Source organism: Cryptotermes secundus, unplaced genomic scaffold (assembly GCF_002891405.2).
Source record: "Cryptotermes secundus unplaced genomic scaffold, Csec_1.0 scaffold719, whole genome shotgun sequence".
NCBI classification, from domain to species: Eukaryota; Metazoa; Arthropoda; class Insecta; order Blattodea; family Kalotermitidae; genus Cryptotermes; species Cryptotermes secundus.
Genome location: NW_019719368.1, coordinates 370,516 through 380,047, shown reverse-complemented (window position 1 = coordinate 380,047; position 9,532 = coordinate 370,516). Strand labels below are relative to the sequence as shown.

Below are 9,532 nucleotides of genomic sequence, written 5' to 3'. Positions count from 1 at the left end.
TGACACGTTTGTTGCTGCAGACAGTATACACAAGACTGGCCGTGCCATAGCTCAGACGGTTAGACGCCGGCTTCACACCGCGGCAGCCCGGGTTCGATCCCATATCAGGTCATGTGGAATTTGTGGTGGATACAGCGGCAGTGTTGTCGGTTTCCTAGGAATACTATGGTTTCCCTTGCTAATTATAATTCCACGGAATACCACACACTAATCTGTCAATCCATGATGGTACAAAAGGCTCTGCATAACAAGTGGGCTAGAGCCTCATTCCCCCGGCACATTAATGAGGAACAAAAAGCTCTACTTTTCTTTCACTACATAATAAGTATTTGATACAACAAGGACCGCACACAAAACACCGAGTCCAGAAACTTTTGAATATAATGTGGCGCCTGAAAGCCAAAATAATGGAGCCAGACGATGTGATAATTGTTAGTCAACGACTCGGTAAAAAGTTCCCGAGACAAAGAATCCACACGCAAAAAACGTTGTTACCTTGAGACAAACAGACAGTATTTTTTTTATTCTCAGTGGGGTGGGACTAAGTCCCTTGTACTGCGGCCACTTCTGGCCTATTGTATCCGCCCCAGATGATAGGTGAGAGTGATTGTGGAGCAATTGGTGGAATGAAGATTGGCAAGGGAAACCGAAGTATTCGGAGAAAACCTGCCCCAGTGCCACTTTGTCCACCAAAAGTCCCACTTGACCAGACACGGGATCGAACTCGGACCGCCGCTGTGGGAAGCCAGCGACTAACGGCTTGAGCTATGGCGCGGCCCAAACAGACAGTCAAGTGTTCTCATAAGCCTCTTTTTATTTCTTTAAAAATAAGGAAAATAGGCTAACATAAGGCTAGAGTGACAGTGTGGATTTATTGAGTGCTTAATGTGTGAGTTAGATGAGTAGAGAGCTTGACATGAACAGAATCTCCGTGTTTATTGATCACATTATAATCTGCTGTTCGGTTGGCTAGCCACTGCGAAGTTCTGAGAACAGGTGCATTACAGATAGGAAACAAACAGCCAATAGAAGAGAACTGTTTACCCTCGACCTCAGTTAATCGGACATACATAGAACAACATGAAATGCCACGGTTCAGTCCACAAATCTGATATGAATAAAAAGAAACGGTTTTCCACGTCATATCGAAACTGTAATAGTACGTTAATATAGGTCAACTTGTTTTGCAGGAACATTTGCAAAGCAGATTTTGTAAATACTTTGACATGATAGCTAGTGTCCATTTGCACACAGAGGAACGTGTTGAATTGGAAACGATTGCACATGTGTTATCATACACATGCACCTGGACGCTCTAGCATACAGACTGCAGCTACGTGATCATTGTCCCAGTATGACAAAAACATAAGTCGCTCAACTGGACCCAGTTTCAAAGAGAACCTTGCTCAATAAGCATTACGTTTCACTCATTTTAACTGAATTACAAATGTAAAAAGAGCCCTCTGTAATGTGCCCTACTAGTGTTTACACGGCTCGAATCCTTTTGCGTAAGTACTACAATTAATAATATAAAATTAGCCGTCAATGCAACAACATTTTTATTGATTTGGGATACATTACATATTTTGAAATTTAAAGGGTCATCTTCAGATGTTTTCAGTTACACATTGTTAATTACTGAATTGCAATGTGAGGTCCCTATATTCCTACTCACATTCACAGGCCATAAAGTGTCTAATTAATATTTGCATAATATTCAGAGATACTGCCACATATTAAACTTAATTAAATTGAAATATATTTTAATTTTATAATTAATTTAAAAATTGATTTAAAAATCGTCATCTATAATAGGCTTCGTGTCGAGCTGCAGTAGACCTCGTTTGACCTACTCACATTCTTGTATTATTTGTTGTGTTACCTCAATGTGCCATTATTATCATGCTCAAAAAATCATAGAAGAATTTGAGAAGGCCAAGCGAGGTCTACTGAAGCTCAAGACACGAAGCCGATCATAGCTCAAGATTTTTTAATCAATTTTTAAATTAGTTTTTAAATTAAATTTAAATTAAAAAATTAAAATCAATTTTAGTTTAATTATTAAGTTTAATATGAGGTAACATCCCTAAATATTATGTAAACATGAGTGTAGTCATTTTATGGCTTATATATATATAAACAGGAATATGAGGATTTCACCTTGCAATTCAGTAACCAATGCTGTGTAACTGGAAACACCCGAAGTTGATCATTTAAGGGTCGAAATATGTAGTGTAACCTAAGTGTAACTGAAATCAATTAAAACGTTGTTGAGTTGACTGCGAAATGTGTGTTATTAACTACTACTGTTTTACTACCAACATATTTACCTGTCCCAAGGTCTCTAGTCGCATGGATGTTTAGTTTGTGTGTGTGCGTTTTTCTGTGTTTGTGTACAGGTAGAGGCCTTGCGACGAGCTGATCACCCGCCCAAGGAGTCATACCGAATATGTAAGATCTAGAGAAACCGAAGTGAACTGAGAAGTTCATTGAGGTAGGCCTAGGCCCACTGGGGCTGTAGTGCCAAGGGGGGGAAAAAGGTCTCTAGTCAATATACGTTGGTTTGTGGGTCACTTGATCTCCAGTCTCGAGTATTCTGTACTGGTTTCTGGATCAGTTCTTCCCTTTAGTCAGTGATACTAGCAAATGTCTACTTTTTCATGATTCACTTCATCCTCTGTCCAAGGACTCAACTTTTTATACATTATGGCGTGATTCATTTCGTCCTTTGTCCAAGGACAGCATGTTACGCACACTATGTTTTGGTTCACTTCGTCCTTTGTCAAAGGACCCCATGCTGCATACACTATGTCATAAGTCACTTCGTCCTTTGTTCCAAGGACCCTAAGCCATGTGCACAGGTCCCTGATTTCATCTAGTCCCTTGTCTCAACGAATCCATAGCATGTACACTGCTTCCTTGTTTCTTGTCAGTTCTCTCAAGCATTCAAGGGCATATTGTGGCATATTTTCCCAACGCAAAAACACTAATATCAAAATGAAATCCCATCGTGTACAGTAAGACCCCCGCACAACTTCTCCCCTCTGCTCATAACAAAATCCGCATCTTAACATTTTATACTCTTTTCACTTCCGAAAGCTTTATCCCTCCCTAAATCCTATCTCTACCAGAAGTATGAGAACCTTCAAAGCAGAAAAAGTTTTGTGCCCCCCCCCTCAAGTGCAGTATCTCTTACATTCAGGCATCAGTATACCCAAGAATCTTAGGTTTCTACAAGTCTCTGTGTTATCGAGACGCTAAATGTACCACCAACATGACTATTTAACATCTGATGTGTTTTATTCTCCACTACATGTTTCGTCCTTTATTACTAGACCATCTTCAGGCGGCACAGTACTTAAAAATATCAGTTTATTGAATTGTTATGCTTAAATTCCACTCACCCGGACACCTGCTTACATAGTCACATTTGAATTTGTGGTCAATTTGGCTAGTTAATTGGTAAACCATTGCATGAAATTTATTAAAGGGAATAAAATGAATGAAATAGAATATAAAATTTTACAATTATATGTAGCTGCACCCGGTGAGACAAGGAAGAGCAGGGGAGGCATAACAAATAGAAGGTCACGGCAAGAAGAGTTCTTTTTGAGAAGCACCCGTCAATCAACTAACTACTCTAGAATTTCCCAGTATATTATGGAACCCGAAGGTTCATTACAGTTTTCACCGGGGTCCTCTACTGCTCCCTATCCTGAGCCACACAAATCCAATCCGTAAATATCCCATCCTATTTCTCTAGGATCCATTTAATATTATCTTCTCATCTACGTTTAAGTCTTCTTAGTGTTTCCCTTCTGGCTTTTCCTAAAAAATTCTATATGCATTCATCTTCATCTCATACGTGCTATATGCCCTACTCATCTCATCCTCCTTGACTTTATCATTCTAATTAGCCTGTGAAACTTCTTGTTACGCAAATCCATCCTCCCATCTCTTCACTTCTACTATGCCCAAATGATCTCTCTAGGGCCATGTTTTTAATTACCTTCAGTGTACCTTCTTGCCTCAAAGCCAGAGACCAAGTTTCACACCCGTCCAAAGCTAAACAAACCAACAAGTTAAATGAAGACAGAAATTGTATATTTAATCCTGTGAACAAGGGTGACGCGACGACAGAAGGCACTGCACTGACACGAATAACTTAATAAGATTATTTGCATCTTCTGACTGACAGAACCAAGGAAAGATATTCATGTTGGGCCTCGTGTTATCTTCACTGACAATTGCAGCTAGACTTTTTCTCTCTTCAGTGTTTAAAGCGTAAAATGGGGTAAGAAGGGAAGTTTTGAGAGCATGTGAATAGGAAGACAGCGCCGTTTAGCTGCTGTGGATGTCTGAAGAAGCTCTGGGTTCATTTCTAAAGTTTTCTGCCGCTGAAACAGGACACGCCTCTTCGCGCGCGCGCGCGATTCCGGCATTGGGCCCGTCCGAGCAGCGTCGATTGGTGCCAGTCTCGCGTTGTCCGTAGTTAAACCTAGACGTCTCGGCGCCCGCCACCGTTGTCGTCAGTCCGAACCGTTCTGAGGGGCGTTGATACTCACTCAGCTGATCGCAAGGTAAGGCTCCATTTGTTGCCGCAGCCTCTGATGCTGACAAGCGAATTGTTTCTAAATCAAGTATTTTTTTTTTGTTCGCGTTTGATGGGAAATGCAGACCTCATGGAAACACACCCTTCCTTCGTCACTTAGCTAAGTCAGTCGAAATAAATGTTATAAAGGTGAAAAAAGTTGTCCCTGTACTTAATTAAATAAGCATTACGCCATGAAGGCGTCTGGAGAAGTGAAGGTATAGATCTATATTTTCTTGACCTCGGCACTAAGTTTGAGGTGAGTGGTTAGATTAACGCCCCGGCCGCTTTACCTCCAGGGATTTTACCCCTGGTACCTACTGAATAAGCGGTTGGGTTGGACACAGAGCCGGTCTGGACGACGTGAGAAGAGAACAGTCTTCACCGTACCGGGACTCGAACTCCGACCCCTTGACCGTCTAGCCCGTAGCCAGTCACCATACCGACCCGACTGAGCTGTCCCGGCTCCTAATAAATGTTGTATTACTGTAATAATTATTTTATTATAGGCTTCGATTAAGTGACTTAAGGTTGATAAAAACTGTGTAATGAGGCGCTCCGCAACTCGCACTCTTTGCCAGTGTTCAAGTCAAGGAGATTGGCAGGACATTTAGAACACATGGAAGGAGAAGAGGAATGCATACAGGATTTTGGTGGGAAAACGAGAAGGAAAGAGATAATTAGGAATATCTAAACGTAGATGGGATACTAATATCAAGAAGGAGCCTAGTCCTACTGACTGGATTCAGCTGGCTCACGATAGGGACCAGTGGAGAGCTCCTATGAACACGGTAATGAAACTTGGAGTTCTTATAAAATGTTGGCTAATTCTTAGTAGCTGAGCAACTGGCGGCTTCTCAAGAAGCACTCCGCTTCATGGCCTTCTCGCTCTCATTAGTACCCTTCTGTATTCTCAGAGGAACAATTTGTTACTGCTTACACGTAAAGAAAAAACATGAAAATTATAAATTACGCGTCAAGTAATTTTGTTGCCATGGGTTATTTACGGCCCTATCAGTAGCTGGACAGCGGTTGGATAAATTGGGATTGGTTTTGAAAGAAACGGCCCTAGACTAATCCATGTACTGACATTTGGCTGTAGGGACTAAGAAGAAACGTGAATGATCCTTATTGTAGCTTATGTCCCGGTCTGTAATGGCTGCTGTCACCTTAAGTGTACGTCTTAGATTGTTACCGCTAAGCCAACCCGCCCCGTGTTACTTTGGGTTTTATTTTCTTTCCCCTTGGCACTACAGCCCCAGTGGGCCTGGGCCTACCTCCATGAACTTGGTTTTTATTATGTTTCGAAATTTACGAGGGTTACTAAATATATGGGGCTAGTTTTGTTTTGATATGTTGAATTCAGGTTACTATTGTGTTGACGCCGTACAGTCTGAGCTAGTGGCAGCACCGTTGATTAAACTAGAAATAAATATTGTACTTTGAGTACTGGCATTTTCTGACTCCACTTTTTTAAGAAAATGACATAGTCAGCTAATTAACCTTTGCGATTCTCCGTATGCAGTTACACGAGTTGCACACGGGCTTGCACGCAAGTGTGAGATATCAGAATGTGTTTCCTTCTAAATTACATTTAAACTGCAGCTGAGTCACTAACTTCATACCCAGTTCCCCGAGAAATTGATGTTTGTTGGACATAGTTCACTCTGACAATAAATTCACGACGTGTCTCCACTCTTTTCGTCCTTCAGCCCCTGTAGATAAAGAAACACCGTCACTGAATTTAAATATTGATGACTCTAAACCTCATACGTCAACAAATTCCAACTTAAATTCTTGAACAACAGAAAGTTTGGCATTTGACTTGTGAGTTAAAAATACACAGGATCTGAGGGTGTCACAGCGGTGGTTATGAAGTGTTTTATCTTCTGAAGAATAAGGCTATATAAATCGGTGAAAACCGATGTTTCGGAGGAACATGTCGCATCTATATTCATGGTTCAAGAGTAAGCGAAGCAGAAAATTATCTTGAAGTAGGCAGCACGCAGAACTTTCACTCTGGCTTCCTGCTTGGACTACTGAGCACTGAAGAGGGAGAACACGTTACTCTGAAATGTCAGTTAACTATAAACGGATTACACGGCGGTTCATTCATTCATGAGTAATCTGTATATCCCAGAAAATAGTTACGTGGAATTAAGACAAACTGAATTTACTTATCAGTAAAGAAACTTGTAACAATATTGTAGCTTATAATAAAACACACCTTTTACCTTCTATATGTACTTCTAGCTCGTTCTGAGCAAGAGTCTGCGAATGTTTTCGTAATATCTTCGTCAGTCCCATCTCGTCTGCCCTTCCGTTCGATCTAGAGAGTATTTCCGTCAAATATGATGTCGAGGAGCGTAACCTGTTGACATGTGCGAATTTTGCTTCACCCAGTAGCGTAGTTGGTTGAGGCACTATGCTACAAGGCGAAAGGTCGCGAGTTCAGTTCCCTATAAGGTCACTGGAAATTTTCAATTGACCTAATCCTTGCAGCTGCGTTATGGCCCTGGAGTCGATTCAGCATCTAACATAAATGAGTACCAGAAATATTCCTGGGAGTAAAAGTGCAGCCGACGCGTAAGGCTGACAACCCCACCGCCATCTGTGAGCCGATTGTCCAGAGAATGTGGGAACCTCGACGTCTCAAACTCTATGGATCTCCACGGCCTGCTACAGGGATAGTTTTGCATGAAGACATTGGAGTGCAACTCCAAAAATACCGGAGGGAAAGTCGTTGCCAACAAAATTTATAAACGAAAATGAAATATTTATACACTTTGTTCAGACCATATTTTCGATAAATGTTACTGATTTTTGAGGTAATTAAAGAAAATATAGTAAACGAGCCAGAATTGTTACTCCATGCTTGTGTTTCTTAAGTTGTGTGCGTTCCTCAGTCGAAATACTCCATGTTACGAGAGGCAGACTTCCATTTTCTTGTTTCTAATGGCTATTTTGTTATTATGGAGTCGGTATAGCGACAGGCTGGATGACTGTGGTTCAATTACCGGTAAGGGCAAGACTTTCCTTCTCCCCACAGCATCCAGACCGGATTGTCCTCATGCACAATGAGTACTGGCGGCTTTCCCCCCGGGAGTAAAGCTGCAAAGACCCAATTGTGACCACTCACCTTCATCCATTGGCGAGGTCAAGAATGGTGGAGCTATCACTCCTCTTCCCTATACACTTTCATAGCGTGTTCGTTAAAATTTTATTTTTTTTAATTCGCTTAGTGGGGGGAGGAGTCCAACTGGGTCCACTCGGCACGGCGACCACTGATTGGCCTATTGTAGCCTGCCCCGAGTAATTATGATTATGGAAAATTGGTGGAATGAATATTGGCAGGGGAAACCGAAGTACTCGGAGAAAACCCGCCCCAGCATCACTTTGTGCACCACAAATCCCACTTGATCAGACCCGGGATCGAACCCGGGCCGCCGCGGTGGGAAGCCAGCGACTAACCGCTTGAGCTATGGAGCGGCCTACCGTGGTCGTTAATTAACACATCGAAAACTTTACCCTTTTAAGATTTGAGGCTTTCACGGCGGTGACTATGAAGAAAGCAGTCTTCTGGGATTTGGCACCGTGTATATGTGGTGTTAACGCCACATATTCACGGTGCCAAATCCCAGAAGACTGCTTTCTTTACCCTTTTACCTTGTATTTGATATTTATTTTAAACTACGTGAAGTTGTATGTTGTAGTCACCGGGATATACACAGAGCTTTTTATCTTAAACCAGGTTCATTTATTGAAATCACAGAGAAAGCTCTACGGAAGTACATTAAGATGTTTATGCCCTTTTGACCCATGTTTGACACTACCTAAAATATGTGTCTTGTATACCTCTTGCCCTCAGTGGAATTGCATATGTACACAGTCGATCAGCGTTCAGCAATCGACACACCTGACTTGAGCTCCACACGAAGCGTTCTCTCGAACCCAAATCGTTACGTCACAATATATATATATATATATACGTAGTCTGTCTACAGATGATATAAATAACGTTGTTAGTGTTTAGAGTTCCACGTTATGAGACTGTAGTGTTGGCCGGTCACAGTGGCCGCGCGGTCTAAGGCACTGAGCTTATAGCCACATCTGTATGCAAGTCTTGCACCTGTTCTCTGAGCTCATAGAAACATCTATATGCAAGTCTTGCACCTGTTCTCTGAGCTCACAGAAACATCTATATGTAAGTCTTGCAGCTGTTTACTGAGCTTATAGCTACATCTATATGTAAGTCTTGTAGCTGTTTACTGAGCTTATAGCTACATCTATATGTAAGTCTTGTAGCTGTTTACTGAGCTTATAGCTACATCTATATGTAAGTCTTGTAGCTGTTTACTGAGCTTATAGCTACATCTATATGTAAGTCTTGTAGCTGTTTACTGAGCTTATAGCTACATCTATATGTAAGTCTTGTAGCAGTTTACTGAGCTTATAGCTACATCTATATGTAAGTCTTGCAGCTGTTTACTGAACTCATAGCGCTGCCTCCAAATGCCATTTGAGCGGCCTATGAATTCATTAACATCTGTTACCTGGTAATGGGCTTAGACATCACAGTGTGTTGGTGCTGGTATATCAAGTGTGTCGGTCACGGTAGCCGAGCGGTCTAAGGCATGCACTGCCTTCGCTCGCTCGGAAGCCGGGATCGTGGGTTCGAATCCCACTCAGGGCATGGATGTTTGTGTGTGTTTTTCTGTGTTTGTCTACAGGTAGAGGCCTTGCGATGAGCTGATCACTCGCCCAAGGAGTCCTACCATATGTGTAAGATCTAGAAAAAACCGAAGTGAACAGAAGTTCATGGAGGTAGGCCTAGGCCCACGGGGGTTGTAGTGCCAAGGAAAAAAAATATCAAGTGTAATGTACAGAGGAAAGGTTTCTAAGGTTGACTGTTTGTAATATATTCGTTATCCGTAGAAGACA

At 41.8% G+C, this 9,532-nt stretch overlaps 1 protein-coding gene across 2 annotated transcripts in view; it reads left to right on the top strand.

The window, feature by feature from the left end:
- Positions 1-4,470: 4,470 nt before the first annotated feature.
- The window catches only part of LOC111865127 (GTP-binding protein Di-Ras1), a 333,795-nt gene continuing 328,733 nt past the window's right edge, over positions 4,471-9,532 (top strand). For both annotated transcript variants that reach the window (XM_023852892.2, XM_023852882.2), the window contains exon 1: positions 4,471-4,580. The gene's annotated coding sequence lies outside the window, so the exon portion shown is untranslated. The remainder of the gene's footprint in view (positions 4,581-9,532) is intronic.